Source organism: Hipposideros armiger, unplaced genomic scaffold, assembly GCF_001890085.2.
Source record: "Hipposideros armiger isolate ML-2016 unplaced genomic scaffold, ASM189008v1 scaffold_75, whole genome shotgun sequence".
NCBI classification, from domain to species: Eukaryota; Metazoa; Chordata; class Mammalia; order Chiroptera; family Hipposideridae; genus Hipposideros; species Hipposideros armiger.
Window position 1 is genome coordinate 2,016,278 of NW_017731425.1, and position 23,898 is coordinate 2,040,175.

The window sequence follows — 23,898 nt, forward strand, 5'->3', positions numbered from 1 at the left end:
AGAACAAAACGACAGCAACTTGTCTGTTCCCCTTTCCCCAATTCCCCAGCACTGTTCCCATCCCCCCAATTCCCCAATAAAAATCTTCAAAAAAAAAAAAATCAAGACCTAACTATATGCTAACTACATAAAACACAGAATACAAATAAGGATACAGATAGTTTGAAGTAAAAGGATGTAAAAAGACACACCACGAAAATACTAGTCATAAGAAAGCTACAAGAGCTATATTCACGTCAAAGTAGCCTTGGGGACAGCAAATATTACCAAGATAAAGTGGGACAAGTCATTATGATAAAAGAGTGAATTTACTGAGAGAACATAACAATCTTAATATATGTATACATTTAAAAACAGAACTTCAAAATATTAAGAGGCAAAAACTGACAGAACTGAATCCACAATTGTAGTTTTGAGACTGGCAATTCTCTTTCAGTAACTAACAGAACAAGTAGACAAAAAATATGTAAGAACATAAAATACTCTAATAATACTATCAACCAATAATTGATACCTACCTGCAGAATACACATTCTTTTCAAGGACACATGAAATATTCACCATGTCTCACCACAAAAGGAACCTCAAATTCAAAAGAACGAAATCCTATAAAGTGTTTCTCTGATCACAATATTAAATTAGAAATCAGTAACAATAAGGTATCTAAAACTCCAAATATTTGTCAATTGAACATACTTCTAAATAGTCCAGAGCCAAAAAAGATATTACAAAAGAAATTAGAAAATATTTCAAACTGAATGGTAATACATAATATGTCAATTTGTGGGATGCAGTAAAAGCATTGCTTAGGAAAAATTTAGATCTATATACAAAAAGACGAAGTTCAACGATTACCTCAGTCTCATAAACAGACTTTTAAAGTGTTTCAAGACCTAAATGTAAAACATAAAACTATGAAACTTCCAGAAGAAAATTTAAGAAAATATTAGTGACCTTAGGTTTAGAGAAGATTCCTTAGATAAAGGGCATTAACTATAACTGAAAAAGTAAACCAATAACTTGGATGTCATAAATATTCAGATTTTTAATGTTTGAAAGATACTGTTAAGAAAATGAAAAGGCAGACAAACCACAAACTATGAAACCATATTTGTGAAACATGTGATTTACAAAACCTGTGATAAAGAACTCAGATCCAGAATATATAAAGAATTCATGCAACTTAACGGTAAACAAAAAAACAAACAACCTAATTTTTTTTAAATGGGCAAAAGATTTAAAAGGACACTTTAACCAAAGAAGATAAATGAGTGGCAAATAAGCACATGAAAAGATGATCATTGTTAATCATCTGGAAATCACAAAATAAAACAACAATATATCACTACAGATCCACAACAATGGCTAAAGTTAATAAAGATTGATGATACCAAGTGTTAACAAGGATGCAGAGCTCCTGGAATTCTCATTCATTGCTGGTGACAGTATAGCCACTTTGGAAAACAGTTCAGCAGTATTTTATAAAATTGTAAGCACACATTTACCATACAACCCTACAATTTCCTTCCACTCCTAGGTATTTAACCAAGATAAATAGAAACACATGCCCAAACACATGCATACCTGTATGCATATGTTCATAGGAGCTGTATTCATAACAGCCAAAAACTAGAAACCCAAATATCCATCAACTAGTGAACACAGAAATTGTGGACTATTTAACAATTAAACAGAATAATCTACTACTACTTTTAACAACAGGGATGAATCTCAAAGCATCAGGCTAAGTGAAAGAGGGCAGACACAAAAGAGTACATATTTTATGATTCCATTTATAAGACATTCTAGAAAAAGAGCAAAACTATAGTTACAGTGATCAGTATTTGCAAGAGGCAGAGATGGGGAGAAGAGAAGACATTACCAAGGGACACAAGGGGACTTTCTGAGGTGACAGAAATGTAGGTAGTTACATATACAGTTTTATACATTTATAAAAACTCGAACTTTATAGTTAAAAATGGTGGATTTTATTTTCTACAAATTATACCTCAATTAAGCTAATTTTTTTTCCCCATGTGGCAGCATTAGAGGTAATACACATGTGCTCTAGGTAGGGCAAGTTATTTTTCCTAAATCTTAGTTAGAGCAGGGCTCTAAAAAATTAATGACTTGCCCAAAATCAAACCATTAAGTAACTGGTAGAACCATGTTTTGGGATACAGACCATTTTACTGTAAATCTTAACTCAGAATGTATGCTTTAGGGATGAGGATCTTTTGATGGAGCTCCATGAACTGCATTTAACCCATAGTGAAGGCTTAAATGAAGTTTCAACTTACACACGGCAAGCCAGCTAAAACAGGTTAGGCTAAAAGTTGGATAGTGTAGCATAGACATCTCAAATACTTGGCTTACCAACAATCTTGCCAATGGTCAAGTTTATTTTTGGACTGGAGTATTTTAAAGTTCTTCATGTTCACTGCAGCTCCTACACATTAATCCCATTAATTAAAGGCTTCCAAAACAGCAATCCTGAAAGAAAGTTTTGAGTACTCACCTTTCATTGTCACCTAATGTGTTCCACTCAAGCAATTAGGGTTGAGTAATAAAAGAACCAAATTTTGCAAGACAACATAATGCCCACAGCTTAAGCAAGACTAGAAAGTAGCTCTTAATACCTTATTAATCACATCAACCTTAACCTCAGCCTAAAGAAAACAAATTAAGACTTTTCTTCATCTCTATCACTCATTCATTTCACAGGAGTCCAGCATCTAATCCAGAGGTAGGCAATCCATGGAACTTACAGCAATTACCAGCGGCTCACTAATGCTTAGCACACATAGCTTACCTCTTCACTTCCTATGTTCTACTTTTCTGTCAGTTTTCCTCCTCCCTCTTTCTGATCTTTTTATAAGGTTATTACATCTTGTTCATGAGAAAATAATACAGAGGATATTTATGCCTAATCAGTGAAATTATGACTACAATCTGACTTTATATCTTTGTTCTTCTACTGATTGTGGTGATAATCTCTTTAAAGGAAACTTCAACACTGTGTAAGTCTAAATGGATGGAAAAGAATACTGACCCATTTTGTCTATCATAAACACTTTTCTCTCTAAGCAAAGGCCACTGAAAATGGAAGATACTCTATTGGTTTTACTCCACCTGAGCCTGAAGATTAATTCATACATGAACTGAGTTCACCTATATGTATATTAAATGTTTACCATGAGATTAAAGTTCAAACTATCTTCAAATACTTAGAAAATCAGTGTAGAAACAGTATTAGATAATAGTGTTAGACATACTAGTCAGAACTCTCAATAGTAACTGAAAGAAACCCAAGCCAACTGAAAATCAGAACTGAATGACTCACTGAAGGATGCTGAGGTGGTACATAGAAACAAAGAATGAACTTCAGGCAGTAGGGCCTCAAAGGCTCAATGCCACCGGATCCTTCCCTTTATCTCACGCTCCTCTTTACTCATTGGCCTCATTCTCTCCCACTGTAGACAGGCCTCCTGCCAGAGGCAGTCCCAGCTTCACAAACCCAGAATTAAACTGACAGTTTGCTCCTGTCATCTATGTATCAATATCAGTGAAGAACACCTACTGGCCCTTTGTGTCAAATGTCAACAAGTGGGACAGGTACAAAATTGGCCAGGCCTGGTACCCATGTTCAACCCTTAAGCAACTAGAAAATGAGGAATGAGAAATCTTGCTGAATAAACTAAAAACAATGACTTGCCACTATCTGTAAGTTAATTTATTTTTATTCCAGAAATTAAATACAAGGGTCTTAAAAACAAACAAAAATCCAGTGAATACCCTATTCCTCTTACTAGAACTATAAACGAAGTGTTGGGGAGTCCCTAATGTTCAAAAAAACCTGGTTTAAGGACACAATCTAGAAATTAGCAATAATCCTCCAGATAAACTCCAAAATGTAAAAAAACGAAGAAATCTAGCTCTGGCACTGAACCACTGACTTAAAATTACAGAAAAGTCCTATCAGAAAGGAAAAGAGGAAAAGGTCAATTTAATGGGCTTATATGATAGTTTAGCAAGAAACAGCACAATCTAACTTAAATTCACTCAGTGATGGCACAAATTTGAAACTAAAGTATAACATGAAACTCTCATTGCTGGTGATCCAATAATCACACAGCAAATGTTAAGTAAACTACATACAGCACTCAAGGAGCTAAATACCGCTGAAGAAATGCTTCCTTCTTTAAAAGACTTTTTTTTTTTTTTTTTAAGCTGAACCATCCTGGCAGCTCAGCGGCAGCTCAGCTCGGGCCGGAACTCGAACTGCTGTTGCTCAGAGCTCACACTCTTGAGCGAGCTCTTAACCAACTGAGCCACTCGGCTGGCCCTAAAAGACATTTTTTAAGTGGAAAGGAATCTGAAATTTTCTGGCATATCTAAGTTTTGTTTGTTTGTTTGCTTTTTAGCTGAGCCTTCCTGCCACCTGTTGGCAGCTCAGCAGCAGCTCAGCTCGGGCCCATGTGGGAATCAAACCGGCGACCCTGTTGCTCAGAGCTTGCACTCTTGAGTGAGCTCTTAACCAACTGAGTCACTCATCCGGCTATCTAAGTTTTAAATTACTTTGTTTCAGGACTAATCATTTCAAAACAATTACGTGTTACAAATAAAACCCAGCAAGCCCTAATTCTTTGCTGATCCATCATTCAGTTTAACTGATGCAGTTTGCTACCAACTACAGTTATCTTTCCAGTACTTCCAGTCCCATAAGCTGTTTTTGTTCTACATAACTGCGTGTACACTCAGAATTCAATCAAACAATGACCTACACTTAGTAGTATCTGGGTACCTATAAGACATAGAAAACGGCTCACTTTCTACTAATTTCTTATCTTTCTTCCCCAATCTGAGGGAGTAAAATGAGACTCTATTTTCTAACAAGTAGAAAATGTATAGTTATTTATGATAAAGAATTAAATACAAGTGATGTTTACTATTCCTTAATACAAAGTTCTGTTAGATTCGGAGAGTCATACTGCCTATGAAAAAATTACAAAAATGAAGAGCTACAAATAGTGTAGAAGTCAGGTCCTTGCTTATAATATCTGTAATACCCAACATAGAGCTGTTATGTAATAGACACATAGAGCACTTTTCGAAGTGCTTCACCGTTTTATTGGTCATTTAATCTACAACAATCCTACAAGGTACTATCCCATTTTATAAAGGGGGAAACTAAGGAACAAAGAGATAAGGTAGCTTGCCCAAGTCATAAAGCTAGCTAATAAATAACTTACAGATGCAAGTTTAAACCATATATGAAATTAAGTAGGACTGTCATATATAAGGCCAATCAAAAATAAAAGGACCAATTTCAAAGTACTCCATTTCAAAAAGGCAGAAAAAAAGCACAAACTAAGAGAAACTAAGATTTTTTTTCTTTCAGTGCAATGAAACCAGACAGGCCCAGGTGGGGGAGGTGGGGAAAGAGGGGGCGGAGGGGAAATCCACATTCTCAAATTAAACAAAAATATCACAAAATAACATATTTCTTAAAGAAAAGCACTTTTAACTTTTGAGAGGCACATTTTAGAGTAAGTGCATATTAAATGACAGTACTTTGAAAACTAACTTTTCATTCCTAAATATTATACCTGCAATAACATAGCAAGTAGCTAAAAGCAATATTCCACAATATTTGTTAGGAAAGGACTATCATGTTCAACAATTTTTATTGAGAAATAGAAAGTACTACAATTATCAAAAATGGGTCAATCCATCACTGTGGCATATTCACTTAGCTTTATCTATGAAAAATATTTTCAGATTATTCAGGTATTTTCTTATCTCTGAGAGAACTTTCAACAACATGAAAAGGGCATACTGCTATTTCCACACAGAGTCAACAGTTAAGTAAGTGATCTTTGGTAGTGATTATAGAAGATTAATTTGCCACCTAGAAAAACTTAAAGCTATGAAATTGGATTTAGAAATGGAGGTGCAATCAGTCTGAGCCACAAAAACAATTGTAGTTAGTACTACCTATTTCACAGTTCTGAAGCAAGCCCACCTTCATACTATTTTTACTCCTAAAATGTGCAATGCTAGAAGGCAAAGGGTCTGTTCCTCAAAACTGAACTGATTCTGGTCTTGCTTTGGTTTTTCTGGTCTGTTCAAGTAGGAAACAGTAGCTACAGTGTCTGACATGAACTTGATACTTGTGCTTACTACTGAGCTAAGTATATTCCCTGAGCTCTAGAAAACTGATACAGCATTGAGCTTCTTGAGTTAACCCTTAGTCACTACAAGACTATTCTTATTCAGGCCCAAGAAGAAAAGGGCACTGGAGCCCCACAAAAGTAACCACTATTGAGTTCTCACCTTGTTATTTGTTTCCCATCCCCAAGTTTTACAAGATTGTTAGAAAAAAAATCTTACTTGCATCCTACTATGGAAGTCCTTCCTATCCCCAGAAGGTACAGCAAGATCTCATCTTGATTTCTTGGCTGCCTTTCACTGATGTAATCATAGCATGAAGCTTTGAAATAGGACCCTGGGATAGGCCATTCCCTTCAAAGTGTCTATCATTACTCCTTGGTGAGTCAGCTTCTGGACTGCAGCCAATGTGCTTTTTGTTGAGTTTATCATGAAACCATATTTCTGTAGAGTTGAAATGATGGCCAAAACACTGCATTTCACAAGACTCCCTCAAAGCGTTTATCAAACAAAGGACACAGGTACATATCCAAGCAAGCCATTCATATGCTTTAGTAAAAGAAGGGTGTTTAGTAGTATCATGTTAAAAGATTCTCTTATGTGCAAGTGTCCAAAAATGTCCTGTAAATCTCCTAATTTTGTGTAAGTAGACTTTATGCAAATGGGTGCATTTAAAAGTTTTTATTATTCCCTTGAGGAAGGAAAAGTCATCTTTTCTGTATCAGATAAATGAACTGAAGAATTTTAAACAAAAGTTTGAGATTCCCATGAATTCTCTGAAGGTCCATCAAATATCTCTGAAGGGAAAAATCTATTCTTTGTACCTTTTCAGAGGAACTAATAAAACAAATTGTAATCTTAGTTTTCAGAAGGTAAAACACTGTTGGGAATGGGAGGAGGGGATATGTAATACAACTGAAGTAGTTCCACAGAGCAGAAATGGGAAAGCTCTGAATAAAGTAATGGACAGTAATAATGCTTTCAAGGTACACAAAGTAAATCAATCAATATTCATGTATGGTATTATTTATTCTCTTTAGAAGACACCAAAGTTTTCCTATGAAAGCAAATGTTCAGGGTGAATCTGGACTTTGGAGATGCCAAGAGCTTCTTTCTAGTTTGTCAGTAAAAGAATATATAATAACTTTTTAAAAGGTAATATATACAGATTTACAGGTCTAAGAAACTTACCATAATTTAAAACATGCTTACGTAGGTTTTAAGTATATAAACTTAAAGTATGCACCCAAAACCCATAAAAGTTGCTTTAATATCCAATATACTTTATATTGTATACAATAACTGCAAATTCAAAAACAATGTGAATATATAAAATATATAATTCTACATAGCAGCTATTATATTAAAAGCAAAGTATTCTATAACAAGTAAATTCAAACTTGCAGTTAATTTAGAATGCTTAAAAGAACATTATTTTATGCCAAAGAAGTACCTTATCCACACACAAGGATCCAAGCACCAAATGGCATAATTCTCTAATTTATACTTCAGAATCCCCCAGCCCTTAAGAGTGATACACATGGCAAAAGAGCTCAAGAAGTATTCACTAATATATGAAATTTTAAGGAGATGAATTTCCTTAATACTAGGATATGTGCTGAGTTTCTGTATTATTCTCTGTGTAAGTAAACACCAAAAATGGAAAATGTATCATAAGCTCCTTACTGCTTATGTAACAAATCACTCTAAGAACCATATGAATACAAGGCAACAACTTGGTATTGTTTAAATCTTGGTACAAATTAAATTTCATATACATCATCTGTGAAGGTGATTTTAAAAATTTACCTCCAGCACTGATCACTTTCTCAGTCAGCCCTGCCCTAAAGCTCCAACTACCTAATATATTTGTACTTAGATGTCCAATTACTTACATGTTTAAAACACATACACATACACACACACACACACACACACACACACACACACACAATACTCCCCATCTTTTTGCCAAAATCAACGCCTCTTGCTACTTATTCTCCTGGGTTCTAAATCTATCATCTTTGAATATTCTTGCATTCACCTTCTTTCATCTCTAACACTGATCCCTGTGGAAAGAGGCAAGTGTTATTGCTGTGCTATCACTGTAATAACAGTAACAATAACAACTAGTACATATGGAGTGCTTACTATTGGCTAGCTACTGTTACAAGCACTTGCTGAATCCTCACAAAAGCCCCAAGCAGTAAGTATTGTTATCCGCATTTTAAAACTGAGAAATCTGAGGCACAGAGAAGTTAAGGAATTTGCCTAAGATGACAGGTAGGTACTGTTACCAGCAGTGGAGCCACCATTCAAACCCAAGCCTGAGCTCTTAATCACCATACTAAACTGCAATAGAGGAAACATCATCCAACTTAATATCAGACTACCTACCTATGTTCAAGTTCTCATTCAACTACTCAAAAGCAGTGCAACCCCAGACAAGCAATTGCTGACATCTATGAAACACAATTTATTCACCTGTAAAGTGAGAGTAATAATATGACCTGACCTGCTTCACAAAGTAGCAGTGAAAATAAAGTGTAAAACTAATACAACTAATTAAAAATTTATTTGTAATACTGGTCCCATAGTTGTTACCTCCATATTCTCATGGTTTTAGTTTTGGTGACCCCACTCTGCAACTCTAGATTTGAGTCATCAACATTGTAGTCTCAGGAAAAGTAAAGAGCGCAAATCTTGTACATATCAAGCAATTACACACAGAAGACCAACTGTTAATTTGCAATCCCCATTACTGTCAAGATTGGGCATCTCCAGGTAGACATTTCCATGTGAGCTAGCTAGAAACATGATAGTCTACAAATGAGATACCTACTTACCAAATAATCAGTCATATTTTAAGTATATGTCTTGGTTCTAGACACATATTCAGTTCACTGAATATTTTAACTCAGAAGAAATGTACATTGCTGAAAGAAGCTCTATAGTTCTGTACACCAAGTACAGATCTACACTCAATTACAGGATACATTTAAATCTGAAGGGCTTAAACTAAGATTCTAGACCTGGGGTCGGCAAACTTTTGAGATGGAAGAGCCAAGCCTGTCCCTCACAACAATTTAAAAATTATTTGAGGGCCGGCTAAGTGGCGCGTTGGTTGAGAGCTGGCTTAGGACGCCAGAGGACGCCGGTTTGGATCCCACATATGCGGGCCAGTGACACTGCCCTCTACAGCTAAGATGCTGAACAATAGCCCAACTTGGAGCTGGGCTGCCGTGAGGCGCCGGCGAAGGCGCGATGGTGCAACAGCGTAGGCTGCAGCCCCTGCTGCAGTGGGTTGCCATGGGCTACCGTGTGTAGCCAGCAGCCACTGTGAGCGGCCAGCAGCCACTGTGAGCAGCCGTCCAGAAGCTGGCGACTGATCTGCCTCCTCTGGGAAGAGCGCAATGATGGTGCCAACTTGGGCCAGTGAAGCGACGTCCTCCACAACTAGGCTGAAGAACAAAAGGACAGCAACTTGTCTGTTCCCCTCCCCCCAATTCCCCAGCACTGTTCCTATCCCCCAATTCCCCAATAAAAAATATTTTAAAAAAATAAAATAAATAAAAAATATTCGACATTTTAAAAGCCATCTAGCCTGATCTCGCTCAGAAAAAAAAAAAGCCAATGTAATGAAAAAATAAGGGGGGTTATTTTATATTAAGAAAAAAATTTAAACATAATAATCAAACATAGTATATGAATTTTTTTGGCTTCCAGTTTGGAAAAAAAACAAAAACTCAAAAGTCATTTGGAGAAACCTGATGTAGGACTGCATATTAAATGATATTAAATAATTATTGTTAGTTTTTTTAGGTGTAATAAAATCATGATTATTAAAGATAGTCTTTTTAGAAGATACATGCTAAAGTATTTAGGAGTAACAACTTATGATATCTGCAACTTCTGAATGATTTAGCAAAAAAAATAATAGATTAAAACAACTATGGCAAAATAAAACATGTTGAATCTTTGGTGTCATGTTTGAAAATTTTAATAAAAAGTTGAAAACACACACAAAAAAAATTATTCAAGAGCCATAAAACAAATGAAATCACCATTATCTGAATAATATCCTTTAAAAATTTTATAAATGAAACTATGATAGTTTTATTTTCATTTTCAATTTTACTTCAGAGCCACATGTACGTACCCAAAGAGCTGCATATGGCTCGCAAGCCACAGTTTGCCGACCCCTGTTCTAGACTAAACAAAAGAAATACAAATACACATACTATTCTCGAAAATGTCAAACTACCTATGGTCTCTGTAGACCTCTGCAGGGCCAGAATTGGAACCTCAAAAACATTAACTTGCAAAATTATCTGCAACCTCTTTCCCAAGGTAAAAAGGTCCCATCTCTTTCTCTTGGCCTCATATTGCTAGAAAAAGGAAGCTCACTACATAGGAACAAAGAGGGTAATTTAATTCAAGGAGCTAATCAACCATAAATGACAAAACACTAACTTTTATGTCTTGTTCACAAGGAACTCTGGCTACCAATGTTAATACTTCCAGCCATCTTGGGGGAGGGGAGGAGAGGAAGAGGTAGTGCTAAACATGTTTTACTTACAGACTTTTCATAACCAATTACATAAGCATTCTGTTACTTAGAGAAACAAAAGAAAGTCAAGGATTCAAAATTCAAGAATTGCTAAAAACATTAAATATGAAATTATGCACCAAGGAGTTTTTAAAAAGTAAATTTATCCATAAGTACGTGCCTACTTCCTTAATTAAAAAAAAATTAATGATTTACAGTTTACACTGTAAGATTATTTATCTCATTCCAGAGAGGGCTTTGGCGGGAGGGGGGGGGGGGTAAACAGATCGGCCGTTGCCAGACACGGGAGGGTGAGAGAAGGGGCTCACTCCAAAGGATCAGGAGGAAATTTTTTGAGGTGATAAAACTATTCTTATCTTGATTATAGTGATAATCATATGTGTTTCCAAAATTTGCAGAACTATATTCAGAAAGGGTGAGTTTTATTGTATAGAAATTACACTTTAGTGTAAAAAAATTTTTAAACCATCAAATCTTAATTATTGCCCCTGAAAACAAGGGCCAGATTCTACTTAAACAACCAAAGCAGGAACACTAAACCTTGTTAGATTAGATCTGCTTCCAAGTTTCAAAACTCCCTTTTATTAACATTTTGCATAAAAATCTAACAATATTTGTAAAGCAGTTATAAATTCCCTTAGAATTAAAAAATAAATGTATTTTTAAAAACTATTTAGTGTTTACATCCTATGTTTCAGAAAAAAATGAGCTTTGTAAAGGAGTGAATAAAACCCAAGCAATACATATTAACACATTGTGGACCAGTGACGCAGATTTGTGTCTATACATTAAGGGGGAATGTTTCCAAAGGTATCACACCCTCAAGCACTACTAAGGTTTTCGGTGAGTATTTCCTGAAAATTTCAGTTCACAAAAATAGTTAGCGGATTTGTTATAAATTTTTAAAGAAACACAATATAAAAGTTGATTTCAAAGGTTTAAACCCCGGAAACATGCATTTAAACAATTTAAATGCCCTGTCCTCAATGTTAACATCTTTTCCAGAATCATCATGGTCACAACAAATGAGGTTTCTCTCCTAATTTTGGTTCAAAAAGCCAAAATTTTACTTCACAAAACCTCCAAGAGATTATAAGACCTTAACAGTTGCCTAAATCTTTAAGTGCTTTCACTTAATTAGACAGTATAGCAAAGTCAAAGTCGTCAAGAGCTCAGGTTCAAGAACTCAACTACTTGGGCAAGTTATTTAACCTCATTTTGCCTTAATTTCCACATCAGTAAAATTGGAATAATGATACCTACCTCTGAGAATCCTAGAAAATTAAATGAACTAATACATACAAATAGTTTAGAATAATGCCTGGCATACTTAATAAACCTCAGAAAGTTTTAAACTAATACAAATAAATGATATTAACAATCACCAGCTGTTTGTCCTTGGACAAATCTTTTTACCTTTGTATATCATAATTCTGCTCTGTAAGGTAAGAAACTTAAATTCAATGGCCTAAAGGTATATCTAGTGATATTATTCTGTGTTCCTATCATTTTACCTGAATGCACCGAATTGCCTTGCAAAGAAGGTTAAGTATTATCCCTTTGTATAGAAAAATCTGAGACCCAAATAAATTAAACGACTTGCCCAAGGACATAGTAAGTTGAAAGCAGAGCCAAGACAAGGATCTGATATTGAGATTCCTTAGAACTGTTCTCTCCAAAAATTTTAGCCCTCCATCAACTCCTTCCCTTCTGATAGAAACAGGCATGACATTAAAAAAAAACAAAAACCCTCCAATTTACTCATTTGAAAAAATTTATTAAGCTATACATGTTTTATGCACTGTTCTGTATTTGTTTTATACCATAACTTAAAAAGGTAAAATTTAAAAGGTAATGTTCCATCATTAAATGTATTCATGTATAAAACAGAAGTAGCATAAAAGTTTAAGAGGCTAAAGGGAGATAAAGCCAACTGATTATGTTCCTTAAAATTTTGTGAGGGGGTAAGTTTTAAAACTGAAATATAATATTACATACAAAAAAGTGCATATATCGTAAGTATACAACTTAATGATTCTCACAAACTGAAGACATCCATGAAATCACCTCCCAGATCAAGATACAGAACATTACCAGCACCCCTAATGTCTCCCTTGTGTTTACTGCCAAAGATAACCATTATTCTGACTTCCATTACCATCTATTACGTTTTATCTGTTTTTTAAACTTTACAGAAATGGAATCACACAGTATGTTAAAATTAAATCTAAGAAAATGATGACCAATGACTAGTACGCATCACCAAATCCAATTATTTCTGTAGCCCTCATCTTCCTTCATCTCACTCAAACTTAACTGTCACTCATTTAGAATCCTCCCTTCTCCTTAGCTCCACTATGCCTCATTAACTTAATTTTAAGCTGTCTTTGTTTTGGGGTTTTTTTAATTCTGTCATCTTCTCCGGTCCATATTACCTAATTCTGAGTGCAATATTCTTCACTGCTTTCCAATCTTTGCTCCTAATTATACACACTGCCACCAGACACATCTTCCCCAAAATTCCCTTTTATCTCAAAAGCTTAAAAGGGCTCAGTGCCGACAGTAAAAAAAAAAAAAATCCACATTTTAAGGATTTAATTTCAACAATTTATAGCAAACACAGTTTACAATTTATCTTTGACTCCTCTATCTTCTAGTCTGGGCTAGCAAAACTAAAACTATTCCCCAAACACAACTTTGTGTTCCTTACCTATATAAAGCTGGGGTTTCTCCTAGTCTCTATTATGAAATTTTAATATATTAGTTGCTTTGTATTATGAAGCCATCCATCTCAGCACCTCCTGCATAGCACACATTTTGAACAGACCTAAGTGAAAAGACCAAGAATAAGAAAGTTACAAATATACATGTTGGTTTAGCTTTAATATAAAAGCATCAATATTTACTGCATGCAATTCTATTCCATAAGATTTTATTCTGCAGAATTATTTCTATATAAATAATCCTACAGTTGTTAAAAAGTATGAAGTGCAAGAATATCCATCACAAACAGCACTTTTTGTAACAGGAAAAAAACCGCACAATATATATCCCTAAATGTCCATCAGTGAGGGACCAGATAGATAACTGCAGTGTGTCTTAAGAGAGGGGAAAAAAACTATGAAGTCCTTAAAAATGAGGTAAATCCCTACATTTTGTACTAGGGTAAGATGTCTGTAATATACTAGCGCTACTGGGAGAAAAAAAGCAAATTGTAAATCAGCACACATAGCTTGATCCTATTAGAGGAAAAATGTTAAATCTATGAATTGAAAACAACTATTAATAGGGGACTAAAACTGTGTTTTATTCATACATCTGGGTACTACTTCGCTATTAAAATAAATGAATATACATATATCAACATAAATTTCAAGACTGTCAATTGCAGAATACATATAGTAAGGTACCATATAAATTTCAAACAATAATACTACATGTTAAATACACAAATACTTCTAGGAAGAATACAAGATCATGAGCTAAAAAAGATAAATAACCTCTGGATAATGTAAATAGGGCCTAAGAGGAGAGCAAAAGGGGCTCAACTGTATAATATTTTAATTTTTAAAAATAAATATAACACACCTTTGGGACAAATCTGACAAGATGTCAACATCTATCTCAATCAACATTTATTAAATTAAGTACATGGTGTTTGTTAAATTCTCTATGTTTTTCTAAATTTTTGAAATATTTAAATTTTACTTTTAAAAAAGAAAGCCAGGGTTGTGGAATTTGGGAACAGAAGAGGATGGGTTTTGTAGATTTCTATAGGGTATTTTTTTTAACAAGCCTGTTATTCTTACTATAAATTTTCTAACTAAAATAACTCCCATAAATTTATACTAGTACCTACTTTATTACCTTGATTTCTCTTCAACTTTAATGTTATTCTTTAAAAGAATAAAGGGCAGATAATTACAGATGTCCTACCCCAGAAATCCAACATTCTGAATGATACATCATCTATTTACACAAGCATTTAAGGGACTAGTAATGTGCAGTAAACTAACAGCAAAGCTAACTGGCCTTACCTAAACACTTAAACTCTATAGGATATATTACGCAGATTTTCCTACAATATCGCCAGATGAGTATATAAACTTACAGTGGCCCAACTCCCAGCTTTATATTAACACCAAAACTCCAATAATACTATATTGTCATAAAAGTAGATTATCTAAATATCTTCCAGTTCAAATTACACATACAAAATCCGTATCACATGAGTTGCTATAATCCCATTTGATATTTAAAACACACACATACAAGGCTACAGAACTTGCTCAAGTCCACATGGCAAGTCAGCAGGACTGGGAATTTGGGCTGAGTCCTGTGTTTAGAATTCATAGAATCTGATTTTCATTTTTAAGGCATCATTTATAATCCTCAATCAGCTCATTAGAAGAGAAAATTTAGAAGGATGTCCTCTTGGGTTTAATTGTGATCAAAACAGACTACCTCAGTCATAGTGGAGTTTACAATGAGTGTTCAAATCAGCTTGCCTGCCCCATTCTTCCCATACCACTTCCTAATACTGCTACTCGGCTTAGGAATTAGAGCCAGTTAACTACCTACTTTCTCACTAGAGACTATGACTTAAACCTTCACAAGATACCCATGAAAACTAAAGACATTAAAATATAGTTTAAAACAGCAGTTTTTCCTACTTATAAGAGTAATACATGCTCATTATAGAAAACTGGAAAACGACAGGAGAATATGAAGCAGAAAATAGTGACACTATCCCACCGGCCAGAAATTAATCACTATTAATATTTCCATTCCTGTCTTTCCAGGGTCTCTCTTCTGTATAAAAGTGTTATTAGTTCACCTACTAAACAGGATTTTAAGTACAACAGAACAAAGGGAAAATAACATACTATAAGTACAACAGAACAAAGGGAAAATAACATACTAGTTCTTGGAAAGACTAATTCTCTTCAGTATTTCCAGAGTAAGCCAAAACCATGCATACAGGGAACTGGAAAGAATGAGACAAATAAGAGGTATCATACTTGCTCCTTTTCATTCACCCCATGGCAAACTGGTGTCCATGCTTCAAGCATCATTATATACCTAAAGACAGACTAATGAGTATGTTTCCTTTTTAAATAGGAAACTATTTAAATTACACACACACACACACACACACACACACACACAGTAAAAGGAACTACATCAAGACTAATTTTTTTGTCACCTTGAAACTACCCTTAAGAAAAGGTAAAAGGATACCTGAAAGGCTGATGTAAAATTAATGACCTCTCCCACAAAAACATTTTCTGTGCATATCAGATGAAGGAACAATCTAACTACAGAAAATGTAAGTGTTGGTTTTACAGTGCTATAATTTGTTTACAGGTGTAAATAAATATGTAAGAGTTTAAACGGTCCATAAATATTAATAGCTTACTCTGTACTAGACAGTATATTAAGTGCTGGAGACTGAAGGAGAACAGCCATGAGACGGTAAAACTTCTGCAGGGTTTAGTCTCTTTAAATATGTCAAACACTAGGCATGTAGCCCCAAAGGAGTCACAACACCCCTGATAAAATGATGCTCTCAAATCATTTTGAGGTTCTAAGAGGTTTATTATGAAAGAACCTTATAAATCGTGCTACCTAAGGTAAAAAGGGATACCTGGCCTTTTTTCCAAAGCACTGTGCATAGCAATCATCTTCAATATAAATTATCTCATTTCTTTCAACTGGCAAAAAATAATCACTCGAGTTGCTCTTTTCACAATATCTAAGACTTCAATATACTCTTTCTCTGACAATGACCCATATGAAATAACTGAAATTAAGTCCCCATTATGGGAGGAGAAAGGGAGGCTCATTTTTCTAGGCTGGGGGTCGGCAAACTTTTGAGACGGAAGAGCAATCCTGTCCCTCACAACAATTTAAAAATTATTCGAGAGCCATAAAACAAATGAAATCACCATTATGTGAATAATATCCTTTAAAATTTTTATAAATGAAACTATGATAGTTTTATTTTCATTTTCATTTTTACTTCAGAGCCACATGTACGTACCAAAAGAGCCGCATGCGGCTCGCAGCCCCTGTTCTAGTGTAAAATCACCATTTCCAGATTTTATAATTTACGAAGGGAGGGGCAAATCAAAAGCAACTTAATCAAATTTAAGAAAAAAGTTACCTTTTAATCTTAGATTCATCATGGAAAGTTTCAGCCCAAGAAATCATTTTTTAAAAGTTAAAGACTCAGGCTCTTCTAAATGGAGTTAGAGTGACAGGTTAATTGTGGCACTTAGCAAGCAAAGGAAAGCAAGTAGCAATTATTCATCCCTTTACTCAGTCTCCAAAACCTAAGCTCTTGGAAAATAAGGATATGTTAGTTATAACCAAACTGCTTTCCATAAATCACAGACGTTTTAAAGTATACTCTACACGTCAGTTCTTCATATCTAAGTAAACTCATTTAGACTGTTTCCTATCCTATTATTTGCCCTTTCCAAATTCAGCCACCTCGACAATGACAAAAGATATCAAACTGATGCTTTAGGAGCAAGTGTATTACAGATATGACTCGCAACAGTATGGGACACTTTAAAGACTATCATACTTCAACTAGGCTGGACTATCTGCAGAACTAGTGGAAATGCCCAAAACCAATCATCCATAAAAGCCCAACATTAAATCTAAAGAGTCTAAAGCAGTGATATCCAAAGCAGAGTATAATATATCTCAAGGGGTACTCAAGATGCTCCACTGGAGTAAGGCAGAAAGATATTTGTGCTTTATTTTTAATTCTCATCCTTGTTCAATTTTTCTTTGTTTATATTTTATATGGTAAACTATACATACTGTTCGTAAATTAAATGCATACTTAAGGATTGAGGATTAATGCTCAAAATTTTACTGTTGGGATGAGCAATCAAAAAGTTTAGTGACCACCGGTCTGAAGTACTCCTTGTCACTGCCCTCCTTGTTATCTGCCCCTTCCACAGTTAAACTGGAGAGGCTAAGATCTGATGTTGAAAAAAGAACAAAGGAAAACTATTTCCAAATTACTTTAATCTCCCACCAACAAGCTAAAAGATAATAAACCACTAGCAAGAACATGTGGAACTGGACACTAGTATATTGTCGGTGGGACTTTAAAATAGACATCTATCTATAGGACACCTTGAGTATATTCAAATTTAAAACACACATACTCTTTACCCAGATAAACCCACTTTTAGGAATTTAGCCTAAGGAAATAGCACAACTGTACAAAAAGTCCAAAGGAGTTCATCACTGCACTGTTTAAAAAACTGAAAATGTCCATTAACAGAATTGCTGTAAACTATGATGTATCCATATTACAGAACACTAAATATTCAATTAAGGGAACATCAATTTGACTTGGAATGTCGTTCTTTTTAAAGTATTTCAGTAGATACTGTTTAGGGAAAAAGGAAAAGCACCACATATTACATCTATGTGGGATTATGGGTTATCTCGACTTTTCTTTATTCTCCTGAGTTATCTCAATTCTTGGTTTTTGTATGGATTTTTTAATTTCCATACGGAATATGTAGTATGCAATCATAATCAGAAATAACAATTTCATTTTAAAATTAAAACTTACTATTGTCCTGTAGCACTTCCGGAAACTCTGTAAACACTCTACATTGCCCCATGGGGTTGTGGAATCAGTCTAAATACTTTACAATTACAGACTTTTCTTACAGAAAAATGACATGCATGGAACAAAAATATAAGAATTACCCTATTTCAAGTTAGCCATCTTGTCTTTATACCAATTCCCACCAAGTATATTAAGATTAACCAATGCACTCGTACTTATAATTCCTTACATTTTTCCAGATTATCACTCTCTAGATAAGTCAGAGAACTGAATGAATTTATATTTCTCTTCTGCAACTAAATTACAAAAGCATTAGCTAAAAAAAAGAGAGAAAGAGAGAGCAAGAGAGCGAGAGAGCGAGAGAGCGAGAGAGCGAGAGAGCGAGAGAGCGAGAGAGCGAGAGAGCGAGAGCGAGAAAGAAAGAAAGAAAGAAAGAAAGAAAGAAAGAAAGAAAGAAAGAAAGAAAGAAAGAAAGAAAGAAAAAGGGAAAGAAAGAAAAAGAAAATTTAGAATCCAGAGAAATGAAATCAGGAAAACTTGCTACTGTCTCTCATAATAAAATCATTCTAAACATTGTGTGAAGTCACAAAAAGGCACATAATAGATCCAGGCCTGGACATATCCAGGATGATGCTTTGCACTGGTCAGCACCAACACAATACCTCTGTAATTTAAGGGAAAAGAGTGCTTAAGAACACTGGCATAAGTTTATGTCTTAACTTTGTTCATTAAATCAATAACTTATAACAGAGTTATGAGATATTTCACACTGAACAGGGTAGCTTTAACCTAACCCAAATTCACAATTTCCTTGTAGCCTGTCATTTGTTTTATGCCTTACTATCATATAAGACAGGCATCCTAACTGCAAAACCCAGGTACCATGTCCCTAAGCAATTGCTTCAAAGTTTTATCACAACTCAAGAAAAAAATAATTTCATTGCAACCCAGTAAACATACAAACATATAAAAAAAAAAGAAAAGAAAAAGTTTCCCAAATCAATACTTACATTTGTGATGTGCTGATATTTCTATTTCTTTTTTAATGTGTTTTTAAATCCCCACATTAATTTCATTACCCTGTAACACTGCCACCTGCCATTTAGAAAAGATAGCACTAAAACTTTACACAGAATGTACTAAACTTCTTGACCCTACCACCTTCCACCACAGCACCAATACAGCAAAATGGGTGAAATCTTGCAAGTCTACTCCAAGTGCTAACCTTAGCACAAATGTGAGACATCCCAAATCCCTCTGAAGTTCCTGCAACAAATGTTGACTATTCCTACTGGCAGATGGGACACAAGAGCTGAAAGGTTTTTCCAGGCAGAGTACAGAAGTAGAAATCTTGGGCCGGCCGAGCGGCGCGATGGTTAAGAACTCGCTTGGGATGCCAGAGGGCCCCGGTTCGGATCCCACATATGAGGGCCAGTGACACTGCCCTCCACAGCTAAGATGCTGAACAACAGCTCAACCTGGAGCTGGGATGCCATGAGTCGCCGGCGACGGCGTGGGCTGCAGTCCCTGTGGCAGTGGATTGCCATGGGCTACCGTGTGTGGCCAGCAGCCAGCGTGAGCGGCCAGCAGCCGCAGTGAGCGGCCGTCCAGAAGCCGGCGACTGATCTGCCTCGCCAGAGAAGAGCGCAATGATGGTGCCAACTTGGGCCAGTGAAGCAACATTCTCCACAACTAGATTGAAGAACAAAACGACAGCAACTTGTCTGTTCCCCTTTCCCCAATTCCCCAGCGCTGTTCCCATCCCCCCAATTCCCCAATAAAAATCTTTAAAAAAAAAAAAAAAAGAAAGTAGAAATCTTTTCTGTTGCCACATCAGTTACATTAGTAGATTCTGCACTTGAAAACATGTAGTAAGTTTACCATTTCTCCACAAGCCAACTCTTCCAAAAAATATATAACAGGATTCTAATACAATAGAATTCTAATATCATTACCTTACATTTTTTAATTGCTTTCCATATATACCATTTCATTTGATCCTCCTGACAGACTGTGAGATAAACAGAGAAGTTGTTCTTCTTCCTTTTAGTAATGAGGGAATTGAAGTTCAGAGGGGTTATGTGGCTTGCCAGAAACAACTCAGCTCATGTGGAGCACAACCCAAGCTTGAACCCAGGACTTACTACTCATCTATCCACTCTCATGCTACAGCCATTTTCATTTTGAACATCTGATACAAATACGAACTTTAAAATAGGTATGTTAAGTTTCTAGATACAAAAGATACAAAAGTGAAGATGAAAGCATGATACCAATATTGGTATCACAAAATTAAGATTAAAAATAGTAATGAATATTAACAATTTTGGTAGCCTCTAGATTTACTGGGCTAGTTCAATCCAAAACAGATTTGATCTCATGCTTTGTCTTAATTCAAAGTTTCACTGATTATAAAATTACACATAAATTCATCATAGAAAATTACAGAATTGGGTGATCTGTAGAAAACAACTGGCCACATAAATTGCACAAACTTCCCCCAAACCATCCTTAATCTTGTGGCTTCATACTAAATTATGAAGTTCCCTATGTGAAATCCGTTTTGATTTCAACACTAAATGAATTACAACAGCATAAGCATGTTGTTTCTGCACAATACTTGCAACATGCATTCAATTTCCAGAGCACTTTGGACAATGTCTAAAATCTGTAAGCTAAAAGCAGAATCCAAGACGCAATTTTTTTTTAATTAAAAAGGTTCATGTACTTATAAGATGAATACCAAATAACACAATTACAAATTATTAAAGATTTGCAGAATCAGGCTGGAGAAACTACTTGAGATTAACAAGTAGAGGCCTTTAATTGTATAGATGAGAAGACTGAGGCCTAGAGAAGTGACATTCCCAACAGCAATCACATAGTCAATCACACAAACTCTCTGCCAATCTATGGCTTCCCATTATTCTAAATGTCTCTGTATTTAATAAAATGTGGTCCTAAAAAAGTCACTAACACCTAAAAAATTTGGGACACATTTTTTAAAGACACATTTAAGATTCAAAAACTGGGCCAACCGAATGGCTCAGTTGGTTAAGAGTTGGCTTAAGAGTGCGAGCTCTGAGCAACAGGGCCACCGGTTTGATTCCCACATGGGCCAGTGACGCTGCATCCCACCTGAGCGGTTGCTGAGCTGCCAACAGCTGGCAGGATGGTTCAGCTGGTGTAACAACATGATTGCCTGTTCAATGGTGGGCTACACCACCCCACCTCCGCAACTATGACTGAACTCAGCACCTTGAGCTGAGCTGCCGCCCACATGGCTCAGTGGACAGGGCGAGCGCTCTTAACAAGGCTGCTGGTTCAACTCCCGAATGGGATGGTGGCTACGCCCACCCGCAACTAAGATAGAACACAGTACCTTGAGCTTAGAGGCCATGAGCTGCTGGCAGGAAGGCAAATGGCGACTGGCGCCCTCCTCAACTAAGATTGAAGAACAACGACTTGGCTGGTCTCCTTCCCCAATTCCCCAACACTGTTCCCCTCCTCCAATTCCCCAATAAAATCTTAAAATAAAATAAAAAAAGTCTCAAAAACTAAGGAACAGAATAGTGGACAATGACAGTCTTTAGAAAATAAAATCTGTTTAAGGACTCAAAGTAAAGTAGCTTTTAATAACTAAAATTATCAACCACCATATCCCTTCTCAATACTATTCATTTATTCAACAAATATCTGAGGGCACAGTATATGCTGGGAATTCCATCTAGGTACTGGAGACACCAAGGAACAAAACAGACATGGCCTCTGGTTCTTGTAGTGCACAACTAGCTGCACTTCTCTAAAAATACTACTCCATAATTTAACAGGATACTTACCAAACTCCTTCACTACCCTACACAACTATAACAACATTTCTGCCAACTCTTACAAACTCATAACAAACCTCACCACACCCCCTTCTGCAATATGAATACTTCCTTCATAACTCAGCATTCCACTTTACCACAGAAGGTGTTAACCAGAACTACAACAGATTTAAAAACTGACTTTACCACTCCTCATGCTCTAGGCAAATTTCAAGAACTTTTCACAATTCACACTAAAGAGTCCTAATTCACAACCCTAGTCTCAAAAGACTGTTAACTCACCCACTTTACCTTCACTTTATTAGAAACCTGAGTCAGATGGTTTAGGAGCAAGCAACCATGACGTTGGGGTGCTGGGAAGCACCTTTGGTGGACACCTCTGTGAGCCAGAACTACTTACTTTCTCTCTGTACTTCGTTCTTCCAGATTCTTCCATATATCTCTGGATATATCTCCAGTCAAGCAGCATCTAATTTTATCAAGTGTGTTCCTGAAGACTTGCACAAATAACTTTGGGCAACAAATCTGTTTCCCCTACATAAATCCATTTTATTAGGAGATGCTCAATTTTCAGTTTAAAGTTTCTCAGGCTTCCCCTTCTTCCCTACCTCTCAAATTCTTAAAGATCTATAAACAAAAGCACTCTCTCACAAGTTGAAATTAATGAGAATCTTTTGGAATACCAAAAGTGACCTAAAGCAGAAGTTCACAAACCTGGCTGACCAGAATCATTCAGGAAACTTTGTAAGGATGGATTCCCAGGCCCTCTCCTTCAGAGATTTTAATTTACCAGGTCCTAAGTGAAGCCCAGAAAATCAGCATTTAAGGCAGTCCATACTATTTCTGATGACCAGTATTTAACTAGTAAGCACTGAACTAAAGAACCTGGCCTACAAGCTGAGAAACTTGGGTCCTTCTATGGCTTGCCATTAACTAACCACAAGTGGGGCTGCACCACTGTGCTAGTCACATGAACTGCTCTGGGTCATCTGAAAATGAGGGAGGTAATTAGAGCTGAAAGAGGCCTTCATAGGCAGCCAATCTAAAATTCTAGAACCCTCCAAATTTAGTTTAATATCACATATCTTACTGGGCTTACTCAGAACAGTGTTAATTCTGTAAACTCTTCTACTCACCCAAGTCACAGGCCCTAGAAGGGAAGACTTTCTGCATGCCACTAACATAACTTACTTTGTCTGTCAGCAAAAACAACACGGATCATGACTCTTGCTCTACAGAAAAAGCCTAAAATCTATCTGAAAGGGGGAGATCCTTGTCCCCTCTCCATGTACAAATCACAAGCATTTTACATTAAAAAATCATCTCTTGTAATTCAACCTCAGCCTCCAAAGGCATCACCTTCCACAATATGAGAAACTAAGTTGAACCTCAACTAGAAGAGTATGTGCACTTTTTTTTTCATTGTGAAAAAAATAGATACTGCCAGATTAACAAAGTGTATATCAACATACTAAAACAGTCAAGAATTTAGGCCTCGGTCTGGAGAAGACCCCTGAACATCAATACCTAACAGTAGCTCATGTGCAGCACTCAGAGGTGAGATTATCAGATCCCAGAATGGTTTTTTTAAAGTGAAATTTGTCCCATCATTTACCCAAAAAATGTACCCCATTACTTTGAGTTAAGTTTTCCAGTCCAAAGTCCAACCAACAATATGATCGTAGGGGTTCTAACCAGCACAATGCCAATACATCAAGCAGCAC

At 35.8% G+C, this 23,898-nt stretch overlaps 1 protein-coding gene across 10 annotated transcripts in view; it reads right to left on the reverse strand.

The window, feature by feature from the left end:
• The window catches only part of MTMR3 (myotubularin related protein 3), a 137,956-nt gene that overhangs the window by 113,215 nt on the left and 843 nt on the right, over nt 1-23,898 (reverse strand). For 2 of the 10 annotated variants that reach the window (XM_019643095.1, XM_019643096.1), the window contains exon 2: nt 13,452-13,568. The exons of the other annotated variants lie outside the window; for them this stretch is intronic. The gene's annotated coding sequence lies outside the window, so the exon portion shown is untranslated. The remainder of the gene's footprint in view (nt 1-13,451; nt 13,569-23,898) is intronic. 10 annotated transcript variants of the gene reach the window in all.